Source organism: Alligator sinensis, unplaced genomic scaffold, assembly GCF_000455745.1.
Source record: "Alligator sinensis unplaced genomic scaffold, ASM45574v1 scaffold432_1, whole genome shotgun sequence".
Taxonomy (NCBI): Eukaryota; Metazoa; Chordata; order Crocodylia; family Alligatoridae; genus Alligator; species Alligator sinensis.
Genome location: NW_005841998.1, coordinates 1,891,089 through 1,906,678, shown reverse-complemented (window position 1 = coordinate 1,906,678; position 15,590 = coordinate 1,891,089). Strand labels below are relative to the sequence as shown.

Below are 15,590 nucleotides of genomic sequence, written 5' to 3'. Positions count from 1 at the left end.
TGCTTCCAGTTTTGGGCTCCACAATTCAAAAAGGATGTGGAGAAGCTTGAGAGAGTCCAGAGAAGAGCCACGCGCATGATCAGAGGTCAGGGAAGCAGACCCTACGATGACAGGCTGAGAGCCCTGGGGCTCTTTAGCCTGAAAAAGCGCAGGCTTAGGGGTGATCTGATGGCCACCTACAAGTTTATCAAGGGTGACCACCAGCATCTGGGGGAACGTTTGTTCACCAGAGCGCCCCAAGGGATGACGAGGTCGAATGGTCACAAACTACTTCAAGATCGTTTCAGGCTGGACATAAGGAAGAACTTCTTTACTGTCCGAGCCCCCAAGGTCTGGAACAGCCTGCCACCGGAGGTGGTTCAAGCGCCTTCATGGAACACCTTCAAGATGAAACTGGATGCTTATCTTGCTGGGATCCTATGACCCCAGCTGATTTCCTGCCCTTTGGGCGGGGGGCTGGACTCGATGATCTTCCGAGGTCCCTTCCAGCCCTGATGTCTATGAAATCTATGAAACTCCAGACCAAGAATGAAAAAGATAGACATTCTTTGTGGTACTTGCATTATTTTTAGACATATTTGTTTGCCCTTGCTGTTTAACCTTGTACAAAGAAAGGTTCCTGCTACTTCAATATAAGTACACAGTAAAAAAAAACAACATTTAAAATAATGTTCAGAGTCAGTCAAAAATTCAGAGCAATGATATAAAATATGGTGCCACGGCAAAACCAGAAAAGCTCATTCTAATATTAATCTTTGCTTTACGAACCCACAGTAGTTGAGATCTGTAAGACTTTAATAAAATAATTGAATTGATTTTACCAAGAAGCATTTAAGGGAAGTGGAGCTTGCAGTGTATGGATGCTTGTAAATAATGTAGAAGCACTTAGGGTTGAAAAGACAAATGGCGGCTGGGTATGAAGGACATTTGAAGGATTCACTTGATACTAAATAGAAACACAAAACGTTCAGCACTGAATTAGCAGATTAATCTTTTTTTGTTGTGTGTCTAGTCAGCTGGAATCTTAAGATCTGCTCAAGTACTGAAGACTGTATAAAAAGTGACTTTTCATGCTGTTAGGCAAACTTGCAGCAGTTATAAATGACTGTACTCAACCTAAACTGAGCTGGATCCTTCCTTCCTAAGTCACGTTGAATAGTTTCTCACTCTTTGTATAGTGCCATTATTTCAGTATTGCCTTACCCTTGTGAGCAACAGTACTCCTCAGTATGAGGAATGGTGGTAGAAACTCATCTCCCAATTATTGCAGTTCTGCAGCTTGCTGAAATCAATGGGATTAATTATGTGAGAGAGAATGGCTTGCAGGAATAAGTGTTGCAAAATTGGAATCCAGAGGTTGTTTCTTTTGGTCCTTCTGAACAAAAAGACCTTTCTTAAAATAAAAAGGTAATACGATTTTTGCTAGCAAAATGAGAAAGATAAGAGATGCATATGTTTTACTATTGGTTGCTGTTCTCCCCATAAATTAATGTGCAATTCTGATTTGTTTTCCTCGTTTCCTGAGCCTGCTTCCTTCCTATTTGGCTCCACTATGCTAGTGGCAAAGCTGCTCATTAGTCATGTACCAGAGACCCATCTTTTCATGAAGAGGAGAATGTATACAGATGATGCATATTTTTGTTGTTGCTCTTACACATTAAATTCCTTTGACACAACAGGGAAACCAATAAAAAGAAGGATCTGATTCCAAAACTCTCTTATGTTGGTTTTAAACCTGTTAACTGCACTGACATCAATGGAGTGATTCCTGATTTACACCAAAATTGCTGAGAGGAGAATTGTACCTTCTCTCTCTAATTGGTGCAGTACAGTTCTATCTAGCTTTGTTTTCATTACCCAGTCATCCCCATGGCATTTGAAGAACGCTGCAGGGGGATGTCCTTTTGGTTGCTTTTTTGTAGCGTTAAGTAAACTGTAGCTTTCTGCATTAATTGGAGCAGGGAAAGACTTTTGAAAGTGGTAAGGAGATACTAATTTCTGGCAATGTAAGAGTGATGTTGTAGCCATGGTAGTCCAGAAATGGAAAAATGGAAGAATGTCTTCCATTTAAAAGCCTTGTCTAACTTTATTTCAACTACATAGTTGGTCCAATAAAAGATAGCACCCTAAGAGACCCTGTTAATTTATGAAGGAGAGTAAAATACTGCCATCCCAATTGCTCAGACAAGAAAATAAGAGTGTAAGTAAGAAACTTTTCATAGAGGACAACACTGATGCTTGCAAGACACATAGCTAAAGCACTGTGTAGCTTATATTAGAGGGAACAGAGCTGGTGCACAGGCTATAGGAGGGCTCTGAATCTAAGTTGGAAGAAAACTGAGGTCAGACCATCAGCTGGTGTAAAGTGTCATTTTCTGTGCTGATCTTATCTGTTATGTACCACTTGGTTGTTGCTATGAGCATTTTAGGTGTCTATATAGCATGTTCTTGCCTAACTTAAATGCTTTCCTCAATCATGGCTTAACGGAATAAGGGGTTTGGGGCGGGAGTTTTGTGGGGGGGGGATTTGCTACTGCTGTTGAGAGTTGCCCAGGTGCCAGTAAATTAGTCATGTATCTGTAATCTCCATCAGATATGAATTTGGCGCATAGTGCTGTGTACAGATCAAAATCCGGTCCTGAACCTCTGACTGAAAATAAATCTATCTGCATTGTGGATGTATGCAGAAGAGAGTGTTCTCTTGTCTCTCTTAGCTTCTAACTAGCCAGATTTCCGTATTTATTTAGCCATTTCTACAATATGCTTTGCAACTCTCCTTTTTATTTGTTGCTTGGATACTGCATAGAAGCACTCCTTGTTGTATAAATAGCATCCACCAGAGTATATTGCAAAATGAAATTCAATACAAGGTTTTTTTAAAATGTTTCTTAATTTCTACTAACCTCAGAGCCTTTCTAGTGGGAAAGGATTAGTGACCAAAGCATCCCTTGAAACCACAAATTTAACTCCTGTGAGGTAGTAGCATGGAGGCATGTAAGCCTAGGTTGCCCTGAGAAGAGGGGTGGAGGAGATGAAGCTGATGAAGTAAAAGGAGTGTGGGAGTAGGAATGAGGATGGGAGAAATAGAGCAGATGGTGAAAATCCATCTGTAACATGGAGGTAGTTCTATAGGCCCCCGCATAGAAATGCAGAACTTCTCTGTTGGCTAATCCAAGCATGGGTTTTGGAGCCATAAAGATGCAATCTCTGCTGGTGCATATTAGCAGGTGACTACTTTTACCTCCATCCAGGATGCAAGAAGGGTTGAAGTTGTTTTTAAGAGGCAGAAAGAGAAAGAGGATAGAGGCTGAAACAGAGGAGCTCTTAGAAGGAAGAGTTAAGAGCAATCCATTGGGGAAGAAAAATTAAGCCTGAGGTTTGTACACATGCAGGCACACATACCCATACCCACATGCAGTTACCCACTTGCAAAGTTTTACGGGTAAATTTGGGCTATCTATGTAATATTTATGTGCTCTAGCTAATTGCTACAGCACTTCTAGCTCAGCACTGGGTATTATTGGAATGATAGACGATTCTCAAATTACAGACAAAGCCTGTTTGAAGGGAAGAAGGTTTTAGAAAACAAGGAAATGGATATTTAATTTATGTTGCCATTAAAACCATGTTTTCCAGTGGCAGTTGCTGCACTTGGGACTAAATGACCTCCAGCAAAATTATTTTTTCCCTATGTGATTTCTCCCTTTTCTCCAGTATTTCATTTTGACTGTACTGTAGGGTCAGTGCAGCCTGTGCTGTAGTTTCTGCCAGAGCTTTGGCAGAAGAGCTGTATAGTACCCATTTTAAATATTTTGGTATGTAGGCCGAGAGCTCCTGTAATACCTAGTGTCCCTGGTCACTGGCTAAACATGAAGGCACATATTGTTTCTTGCTGAGCACTGGCTGGTAACCATCAGGAAGTGTAATGTATGTCAAACAATAAGCACAATATACTCTGTACACCAAATAGGAGTGGATCAGAGGGAGAGGGTGGCAGAAATAAAATCTTTCACTTCTGTGTTCCCACCCTCTCCAGCTAGTCTCCATTTTATACAGGAGCAGGTAGAAACTGAATCTGACTCCTATGCCTGAAGCATGTAGTTATGATACAGCAGTGTGAATCTTTTCCTGTCCTCTGTGGGAACTGTGGATATTTGGAATTCAATTGCAAAAGAGTAAAACTATTGTGTCTTATATAATCCCTCAGGTTCAAACTGTGGCTTGCTTTGCATTGCAATGGAAGGGGAAAATGGCATGGGGCAGCAGTTTCAAACCTTCTCCAGCTTCTAACATTCACAGAACAACAGAAGGAAAAATTAAAATGCTGTAATTTCATTGCTCTCTAATGGTTCAAAAATTAAGGAAATCTCAGAAAACAGTTGGTACTGGGAAAAGGTTGACTTCTTTCCTCCCCTCCCCCCATCCAAAATCACACAGCATTCATTTAGTTGGGTTCACCCTCAGTTTAGTTGGATTCACCCTCAGCATTCATTTAGCTGGATTTACAAAAATTTCCATTTTTTTTCTAGCTCTCAAAAATCTAAATCAATTTCAAATTTTTCCTGCAGAAAATCCAGAGTTGCGTGAACCATTCTCATTCCAAAATTCCACAGGAGAAAAAAGGAGAATTCCTATGTTTGGGGGAAGGGTTCTTTGTGGGGGGATGGGGACAGGGTATTGATGTCTTTAGTTTTCAAGCAGCTTGAATAAACAGTAAACCAAATTTATCCCTGATGTAACTTCCAGGATTTTAATGGTGTTTCACTAGGGTTGCATTTGCCCAGGATTGCTTATCGAAGGTGGTAAGTAAAGCAGCCCCACAGAACTCTGCTTTGTCTACAAGCTGAACCTATACGTAAGTGTAGAGTGCTAGTAATTCTCTAGATGTGTTTCTTTGCCTGCATAGACAGCGTGAAGGTGATGTAATTCATAAAAGCATGATGGGATTTCAGTAGGATTACTGACCATGTGTTTTTTAACCCATCAGTGGGTTTACATACCTAACAGCCATTCCAGCATGTGTTCCACTACTGCCAGTGCTGCTACATTGATAACCTCAACTCTCCACCAACGTTTGGAGCTTCATAAACTCTTAACAATGTGAAACCTAAAATCTGGCAGAACTGCCCTGGTTTCTCTAGGAAGTTGATACTCAGGTCAGAGTTGTCAAAAGGTTTGCAAGAGCTTTGTCCAACTGGCCTGGACTTCATCTCTAAAGTTTGCATGGTCATTTTGAGTGTGCAGGGTACAGTGTGTGTCTGATGCTCATGGTGAAGTTTTAGGGGTGCCAGCATAGATAGAGTGATACCAAAGTAAATGGCAGGATGACTTTGGGGAAAACAAAAGCGCTGCATCTTAGATCCATGGATTTCCCAATTGCAAATGCCAACATTCGTGAGAATGGACAAGTGTAGGGACCTTCAAAGGACACACAAGGAATTACATTTTTAAAGTAAATACATACATACTTCACATTGAACACTAACATGGGGTGTTTTTGCAGGAATGGGTTCAACAGCAGATTGGTCAGAGTTGAATTTCTGCTAAAGAAACCAGGGCAAATGAGACAAGAAGCACAGAGATGGCTGAGTTTTATTGTTCTTACTTAATCAAAATGGTGTATGGCAAGCCTAAGAGTCTTAGACTGGGCTGCAACTAGCAAGTACCATAAACAAGTAAAGAAAGATAAATGCTTCTCAGTTGTGATAAAAGTAGCACAACCAGGGACTAGAAATATAATTAGTTTTATAAATGACAAATGTGAAGAGCTTAAAAAAAAGAAAATAAAAACATCTCTCAACAAAAATCAAATCCTTGTGTCTTCAGATGATTTAAAAACATCTATTTACAATAGCATTATTAGGACAAACAGAGAATTTTAAGCAAGTAGAAGTACTGTATAGCAAGACTTTTCAAATGAGCTAGTATTCGTCTGCCATGTAATGTTTTCCTAGAAAAATACAGAGGAAAATTAGCTTAACTCTTACAAGAAACATATACTGACTTCAGTGGTGTAGAACCAGTTACAAAATTTAAAAAAAAACAACAAACCCTTCAGATTTTGATGTAAAGCAAAGTAGGTGAGGATTAGTTGCTAGGAGAATGATTCTAAATAAAAAATGAATATTTTAAGCCTAAATACTTACCTTGGAGCTGAATGGACAAATATGCATTTGTATTTATTTTGCTTTCATATGATCTGTATTTATGAAAATGACATGTTTGCTGTGAAACGAATTTGTTGGTTACAGTATCTTACCACTGTTACCTGCAGAAGGAGAGAGAGGGAATTAAGTCAGTACACTGATTTTAAGATGATGTGCATCTGATTTTTTCTGTTCCTGCTGCTTTGTCTATGATAAAAAATTTATAGAAAGCAGGCAGCTCTTGAGAGTTAAAGTTTTAATGCTACAAATAGTTTTAAATATAAGATGAATAGTTATTTTTTAGATATTGCACTCCAAAAAATTATTATTCTGGCCAAAACATCTACTACTATAGAATGTATGGAGCTAGATTCTACTCTTGGTTACACTGGTTTAAACCTGAAGTAACACCCATAAAGTCAGTGGGGTCAAATCTAGCCCAGATGCTATGGTTTGTTGCTGTTATGCTAAATAGGTTAAATCTTTACCCTTTTAGGGAGAGTAGGAACTGTTATGTGACTTGCATGGCATTTTAAATTAATAAATCACCCTTGTTATCATTCCCTAGCTAAGTAGGTAGCAATGAGGGAATTTACAAGGGCAAACATGAGTGGAAAGGAAAGACAGGGATGATGATTAACTAGAAATCTGTAATTATTGTAAGCTCTAGCTTGCATACTGCTTCCCTCTACAATGGTAATTGCCTTTTACTAAGTTATGATTTTACTGGTTTATTTCAGAGGATGGGGGGACAAAAAATGCATATGTTTTACAGTTTTAGAATAGCTAGGGGTGCCTTGTGCATTAGCGGTGTTCTTGAATAAGGCAATTGAAATTGAATACAGGTTTCCCTCGATTTATGTGGGTTCTTTATATGCAAATTTGCTCTTATTTGGCAAGCATGTTTAGACCCATAATTTGTTATATGCGAGGTAAATTCACTCTTATGCTATCAGCATAGATGCCCTCTTGCCCAAACAGGTAGGTCTATGGGGGGAGGGCAAAGGGCCGTGGCCCCACTCACCCCAGCCCTGGGAGCAGCTGACACCAGCTGTCTGCACCATGGATGATGCAGCGGTGAGTGGTGACAGGTGGAGCACGGAGCAGCCCAGTGGTGGCAGGCAACTGGCACCAGTTGCTCCTGGGGCCGCTGCAGCCAGGGCTGGGGTGAGTGCCGTCCTGTTCCCTCTCCTTTGCTGCCTTGTGCAGCCCTGGGAGCACACCCCTCCCCCCACCCCTTCCCCAGTCCCAGCCTCCCTCCCTCCCTCCCTCCTCCCCATGAGAACCTATCCCTATTTGATACTGTAAAGTGGGTTCACTTTATGCAAATTCGATTTATGTGCTGTTCTCTGGGAACGCATGTACAGCATAAATCAAAGGAAACCTGTACATACTTTTTAAAGATGGGAGAACTAGATCATTTTTCTGAACCCTTAGGTGTCCCTCATACTAGTTAATCTCATTAGTGACCACCAAAATATTAACATTTTATTCAGATCCTTAATAGCTGACATTGGATTTCTGGTTGTTTTGAAGCTGACACAAATGGGGCAGAATTACAATTGTTTGAGTAATATTAATCATGCATGCAGCTTTGTAGGTAGTTTGTGAAGAAAAGCTTGAAATAGAAACTTAATTTGGAATATTCATCTTTTCTACTTTTATGGAAAGAACATCAGCTGTTCCCTTAAAGGGTTTTTTATTTTTTGGGTGAAGGAAGTGATACATTTCTTCAACCGTAAATCTGAGGTAGCACCATATTTTGACTGGGAATTTCCTTATGTTTTTTAAAGTTTAAGATTTATTTCCTTTTACAGACCTTACACTGGAACAGTGGCATGCCATGAAAGCTATGTAGGTCTGGAACTTGTGTTCTGGATAGCTTCCTGTCTTTGTCATTTCTACCCTTTTGTCATCAGCATGGGATGACAACTGTTCTGTCCATCATGAGGTTTTGTAAAGCTTCATTTGGGCCATGTGCAGTTTACAGTGTACATCCAAACTGATACATGCTGCATATATGTGTGGCTAAGTGGATAATCCCCCATGTTTACTTAGTACCTTTAAGAACAACGAAGATGCTTAAGTTATTACAGCTTGTGAAAAGGGGAAATGAAACTTTAAGTGTGGGTTGATTTGTTTATGAAAGATGCTGCCTGGAAGACTGTTAGGAGGATCTGTAAAGAAATTAAGTTATCATTTAAGAAACCTGTCGTATCTGAAACTCAACATGCCATTTGCTCCACACATCCCACAAAAACCTCAAATCATGGTGAGCTCTGATATGCAGAATCGCAGCTCAGTTGGATTTGCTTTTGCGTTAAAGCTGGGCCTGTACTCAGAAGCTGTTTTTAACATTAATTGTCAAGGTATTAGTTTCCCTCTATAATATACCACAGAATTAGTATTGTTAAGGATTTTTGTTCAGTTAAAATGAACAACTGTTGAAAAGTCTGAAAATGAGAAGCAAGCCAAAGGCTTGGTGCACATGCTAGCCTTGGGGTGGATTCAGTGTATTGGCATCTAACAGCAGTAAACAAGTACTAGACTAGCTAATTTTGGAGTCAATAGCAAATTAATGTATTAGGGTTTCTGTTACTAGAGCAAAATTGGGAACTGGCACAATTTCCAGTTGTGAGAAATCTTGCTCCATCTGGTATAGAGCCTCAGAAATACAGACAGAATGCATTTGCTTCTCACTTTTCATTGCTTTATCACTGAAGTGCTAAATGGAGCCTGTAACCTAGTGGAGCATAAATAATACTTCTGCAGCTGACTCAGTGGCACCCAGTGATCAGTGCCATCCAAACAGCTAATATGCTTATCAAAGAAATCTAACACATATGTCACTCAAAGACTTACCAGGCTGCCCACATGGCAACTTGGATGGCAAGAGGAGTAAGGGCAAAAGTTAAAGTAAATGAGGTCCAGTTAGTCCTCCAGAAAGCACTAGTGTATTTTTCCATAACACATATTCACTTAATGAAACAAAATGTTTAGAAATACAGGCCTCCTTCCACTTCCAGCAGACCCCACCTTGAGTTGGTGGGTAGGAAGAGGTACTGTAGAATGTGTATTGCTCTATATCTGCTGCAATTTCTGCTATTTCACCCTATTTGGCGTTGGATAGACTGAGATCTGGACCTTGACTTGTAAAGGGAAGCTAGAGTACATCTTCATTAGGGAGCACCTATTACCTTTTCACAGTCTGACGTACCTGAAACCCAGTAGCTGAGCACTTGGAATATTGCATACTTTGTTCCTGGGTTTCAGCTACCTTGGAGTAAAAGTAAAGGGCATGATATGAAACCAAATTCAGTGAAATCTAGATTAATGTTTTGGCTTGGAAAACACAGCTTACTATAAAAGACTTGCTTTAATTTTTTTTTCCCTAAGAAGTTTACAGAAAGATAAATCCCCTGCACAGAACAAAAAAAAATCAATATATAAGGCATTTACATTAACACAATATCATTACCACCATTGGGGAAAAATACAGGCCATCAGGGCTCTTCACAGACAATGATTTAGCAACTCTATTTAGTATACTGCAGACATTATCACATTCTAATCACTAACCGGGACCCATGAGAAAAGAATGTTTCATCCAGTACAACCTCAGGGGTATTCCAGGGATGAAATTCAGGTGAAATTTAACAAATTCAGAACTGAGCCCCACAGGAGACAATCAGGAATTTAAGTTTGCACCTTTCTGGTTTCAATAGTATTACTCAAGTAATTATCTTCATTGTTAAATATGTCCCTGTTCTCTTATCAGTATTGAATTTTGGTATATCAGTCTAGGCTTGCATAGCAACACCTGTTTGTCAAGGGTGGGGCTATAATTGAGTTGATAGGCCCAGGGGTATATGCATTTGCCTGTAGACTGTGGGGAAAGGCTTTTGTGTGAGTGTAATATATTGGTCAGACTTTGCAGCCAACAGGTAAATTATTGTAGAAGGAAAAACTGTAAAAAAAAAAAAAAAAAAAAAAAAAAAAAAAAAAAATTGAAGTGGAGACAGGCCTGTACAGGTATACTGGGAACAGACCTCCTTGAACTTTGGGAAAGATAAGCTCTAGTTACAGATTTCACAGCCCCAACCCATCTTTTGATTTCATACTTTGTTATCGTTAATTGTTCTCCCGTGGAATTCATACTTTCGTTTCTCCTCCTTCCCTGCACGTGAGATCAGATGGTTGCTACTGCACTGTGTGCATTTCATACAGCTTTCTGTACACTTCAGATGCGGCTGACTGTACAGATCATCAGGCAAAGGTTTTAGCAGGGATGTAGTTACTGGTCTTAGTGGTAGCAGAGCCTTGTTCTGTCAAGTTATGGTGTCCTTCCTCCAGCAGTGTCCTGGAGCTTTTGAAGAAGATGCAGCTTTCCTGGCACTGTTGCTATATCCCCATTGCATGAATATGTAAACCTTCATTCATGCAATACTTCAAGTTAGATAAATAGTCTTACCTAACCCTCACAGGCAGTTTATTCCCTAAACTCAAGATTCTTTATAGTTATATTAGTTTACATACCTAACACTTACTTATTTATGGACATTGATTAATCCCATTTAAATCTAGTATGTAGTGGTACAAGTGTACATGGTTCTCAGAAGGCAAAGGGCAAGGTATTTAAAAGCACCAAAGGGACTGAGGCTTGCATGGAGACCAGCCTGGGACCTATGTGGACAGGGCATGCTTGGCCAGGCAGATGGGATGGGGCCTGGGTAGGCGGGAAGTAGCATCCACCCACCCACGGAGCAGGACAGGCAAGCTGGTCCTGGGATTGCATGGTGTGGATAGCACAGGGCATGGGCCAAGGGCAGAGTGGGGAGCAGATCACGGTTGTGTCCTGAGCTAGACCCACCCTGTAACCCTAGCCCTGCCAACCCGTCCTGCTCCCGGATGCTGTTCCCCGCCCACTCGCAGCCGTATCCTAGCCACTTGTCCAAGTGCGCCCTGCCCATAGGGGTCCCCGGCCGGTCACCATGGAGACCCTGCCCGCTCTGTCCAGTGCCCTCAGTGGTGGGTGCAGGGTGGAGGGCCTGGGGCTGGGTAGGACCAGTTCCCTTAAGCCTGCAGCAGCTCACCTAAACTGCTTAAGTGGCCCTCCAGCCCAAATAATTACCCAGCCCTACAGTAGCAGTATAAGCTCTGCTTTAGGTTCAGTTACTCCAATATAAGATCCTCTATCTTTCTTTATACTTTGCTTTGCCAAAATAAGCTCTCCTCAGATCAGCAGTTTGATGTATTATTGTTGTAACAGTGCCTAATCTAAAAGCACTTTGCCAGTTTAACTATGCCAGAAAACTGTCAGTGAAACTTTTAAATGTAGCCAGGACCTGGGGAGCACATGAACTTTCAGTCAGACTAGTGTGGGTGCTTTTGGAAACCTCATTTTGAGGTTTCCTTGCAAGGGGCTGATGCACATCGCTCCTGTGGAAGTCTGTGGGTGTATAGCACTGTTCAGGATCAGACCACTGGGCATTTGTTCACAGGTGCATCTGTTATGGCTGATTGGGAGGAGAACTAGGGCTTCATAAAGTCTGTGGGAGTAGGTGGGCTTTCTCCTACTGAATGTGTCCTCACATTTACTGCATGACTAAAAACTTGTAAAACGGCAGAAGCAAAACAAAGGCAACATTTCAAAATGCTAAACAAGGGCTGGGTGTGAGAGGAGGAGGGAAAGGAATTTGGAAAGGCAAGAAATTAAAAAAAAAATGCTTGAGTGAACATCAGCAGCATTATTTTTTAAAAACAGGGAAACATGGGAATGCCTATGGGGAATTTGGCATTGGAACTGATGGCTGCAACTTTATAGTGGAGAGAGGTGATGGCTGTGAGGAGAATGCTGCTGAAGGAAAGCTGATACACCATATCTAATACCATCCATGATCATTGAGGTTTGAGAAATGCTCTTTCTTCCATGTTTATCATTATTCACTTATAGAATAATAGAAAATGAGGGAAGGTTGGAAGGGAGCTTAGGAGGTCATGTAGTCCAGTGTTTCTCAACCTTTTTCGTTCCGGGACCCATTTGCCAAAATTGATGGCTTGTCTCAACCCATACCCCCCTGGCCCTGCCAGTGCCTGACCCAAAGTCCCCTGTTGGTGCCCCTTACCCCCAAGCCACAGTCCCCTGGCTCTGCTGGTGCCCCTCACCCACAAGTCACAGCTCCTTGCCTGCCCTCCCAGACCAAGCTGGTGCCCCTCACTCCCGACCCACAGTCCCCTGCCCCTCCCCCAGCCCTGCCGGAAGGGGCCTCCAGCTGCTCCCATCCTGCTTGGGCCAGTGTGAGCAGTGAATGTGGGTCCCTGTGTGTATGGGCACCAGCCCTGTGCCACCTGCCCCGGCATGCAGCTGCCCACTGTGAAGAACTGCCCCCGCTGATGGGCTAGGCACCTTCTCCTTGCTGCTCCCCCTGCCCAGCTTCAGCCCGGTGTCTGGCCTCTGTCCTCAGCACAGACACAGACAGACACACCCCGTCCAGACAGTCCCCTAGACTTTCATCTCCTGCTCCCCATAGACTTCCCTGTGTCCAGCGGCTGCGGCTGCTCCCATGCGGCATTGTCTGTATGCTGGCCATGTGCAGTTGTGCACACAGATGCACGTGTGCCTGCCTCCAAAAGTAGTGCTTGCAGGCTGGAATGCTGCCAGCCTGCAAGGGGAATCCCACGCTTTTGTAGGTTTTTCTGGGACTTCCTTGCGACCCTTTCAAATATTCTTGTGGGTTGCAACCCACCCTTTCAACTTTTGGGTTGCGACCCACCAGTTGAGAAACACTGATCTAGTCCCACCCCTTGCTCAAAGCAGGACCATCCCCAACTAGATCATCCCAGCCAGGATCTTTATCGAGCCGGGCCTTAAACACCTCCAAGGATGAAGATCCCACCACCTCTCTAGGTGACCTGTTCCAGTGCTTCACCACTCTCCTAGTGAGAGAATTTTTCCTAATATCCAACCTAAACTCCCCTTGTTGCAACTTGAGACCATTCTTCCTTGTTCGCAGGCCGGCGGACTAGAATTAGGCACGGACGCGTAGCGGTTGATTAAAGATTATTTTACTTACACCGTAGATGGTCGCGGTGCAGGCAGGAAAACTTGCTTGAGTTGCAGTTACAGATAAAACAAAGCAAAACAAAACTCGAAACTGCAGGGCACGAGAGTACGTCGCAAGGGGTTTTTGGCGACGGGAAGATAAACCTGCAGGACTCGAACCCGAACAGAGCTCTGGATACACTCACACGAAGTTTGCTAGGCTCCGTGGAACTTGCGCGCAGGGAAGGGGTTTGTCGAGGGATCGTTCGGCCACGGGGAGAGGCCAGAGGTTGATCAGACCTCTATAGCCTTCTTAAGGCATGTGCTGGGTTCGATAGGCTCCGCAGCGCTTAGAGTTCTTCACAAGACGTGAAGCCCTCCTTGTCCTTCAGATGGTTGTGGGGTTCATCAACTTGGGTGGAAACCGCTCAAGCCTCTTATACAGCTAGCAAGCCAATCGCTAGCCGCCACGTGGGAATAATTTAGAGCTGGCCAATAGTGGGACTCAAATTTGCATGCAGGTGGCGGGAACTCCTTTGCACCATGCATTTCTCTTTGCAATTGAGAAATGCACCCCGCAAAGAAAGCTCCGAGTGGCAGGGAATAATTTAGCAGTGCCGAAGCGCACACAAACAAAATCATACCCTTGGGTTGTGACAGCAGTGTCTAGAGGCTCCAAACCAGGCAACAAGACACCCCTGGCTTGACACGAAAAATAGGAAGCGCTTCTGTTGTACTTCAGGTGCATGCACTATGGAGAACGATTAGTCTCTCAGTATATAGGCAGGCAGCTGGGAGAGGGGACCTCCCATTGCAAAATGCAGAGGAGACCTTCAAGGAAAGGAATGAACAGACAGGGAATGGAGAGGGTTTGTTGCTTCTAGGGGTGTTTCTGCCAGGGATTTCACCCCGGCTTGGTGCTTCTGGGGTGTTTTTTACAAGGGGTTTCACTCCCTGGTAAGCCCGTATGTGGAAGGCCCAGTGCCAAACACTGAAGGAGTGGTGATTATAGCCATGTTGGTGTAGGCACTAGGATTGCCAGCTCTGTTTGACTCTGTTCTGGAAGGTTTTTGGAATACCAAACTGCCCGCAACACACAACGTGAACGTGCCCATGTACTTGTGTATAATGGTTATGGATTATGGTGCATAGACTTTGTCAGGAAGGCAAATGCACATGACTATTACATTTTAAATTGCTTCTTGGCCTCTTAAACGCTCAGATCAAGCGTAATCTATGCTTACCTGGCAAGGGAAACACTGTGACCATGGAGGCAGTCTTCCTAGCCACACTGGGGAAGACCGTTCTCCTGGCACGGGGATAGTACCTGCTAAGGTAATGTATAGTAAACCTCCCACTTAGCTGCTGGAGTGGGAAGGTCTTGGCTTTAAGCCCTCTTTATGGAAAGGGGAGAGTGTTCCCTGGCTTGCCCTTGGGGCCTTATGGTTGAGGGCAACCAAAACTTGGGGGCATCCAGACCCCAAGCCTCTGGGTTTGGGCCTGCAGGTAGGATGCCTGCCAAAGGTTTTGAGAACATTTGAAGCCCCAGATGGGGGTGGAGGATGTTTGCTGGTGGTAGGGCCACTTCTGGTTCTGGACTGACTCATGGATTTGGAATTAGTTTTGGCTCATTTGGTTTGGAATATGGAAAATTAAAAAATAATTACTTTAAAACATGAATAACATGTGCCCCCCCCTGAGGCTGGGGGGCGGAGGGGGGGGGGCATAGTGACTGCTTGCAGGTGGTGGCAGCAAGTGGGGAGCTCCCCCACAGGTGGTTGCAGTCCTGTTGGTGGCGGTGGGGGGTGAGTGCAGACTGGCAGTCAGTGACCGCCCACAGATGCCATCGGCGGGGAGGGGGTAGTGAGCAGGGTCTGCTGGCTGAGCTGCTGGCGGTGTTGGCAGCAGGGTAAGGTAGAGATGGTGAGGGGCAACTGCCCGTAAGCGCCACCGGCATTGTTGGTGGCACTTGTTTCAGGGGGTGCACCTGTGTGCACCCCCTAAGCATTGCCAATGTTGTAAAACCTCCTGGCCTACTGTATAAATCAGATGCAACATTTAAATATTTATTTTAACGAATGCCTTATTTCTCTCCCGGGTGCCTCTCACCAGCCTCCTGGAGACAGATCTCCAGTCCTGGCGGGCTGGCTACCCTAGTAAGGGCACAGGCATGGAGGGGGCTCTGGGGGTAGATGCGGGATTAGCCGGCTTGCTCGGGGCACCAAGCCGCGTCCCTCGGGCTTGTGCGAGGCAGGAGAAGCGCTCTGCTCTCCGGGCCGGAGTAACCCGAGCCCTGGCGGTGACATGAGGCGCTTAACAAAGGGCTGTAATTCCAGCAGCCCGGGCTGGCCGGGCGGGCGGCGGCTCCCCCCGGCCCTCGGCAGCGCCCCGCTCCTGCCTGC

General features: G+C 43.9%; 1 protein-coding gene across 2 annotated transcripts in view; it reads left to right on the top strand.

Annotated features, from left to right (window-relative positions):
* Nucleotides 1–15,590, top strand: part of SPTBN1 (spectrin beta, non-erythrocytic 1) — a 201,974-nt gene that overhangs the window by 76,030 nt on the left and 110,354 nt on the right. The window lies entirely within an intron of this gene.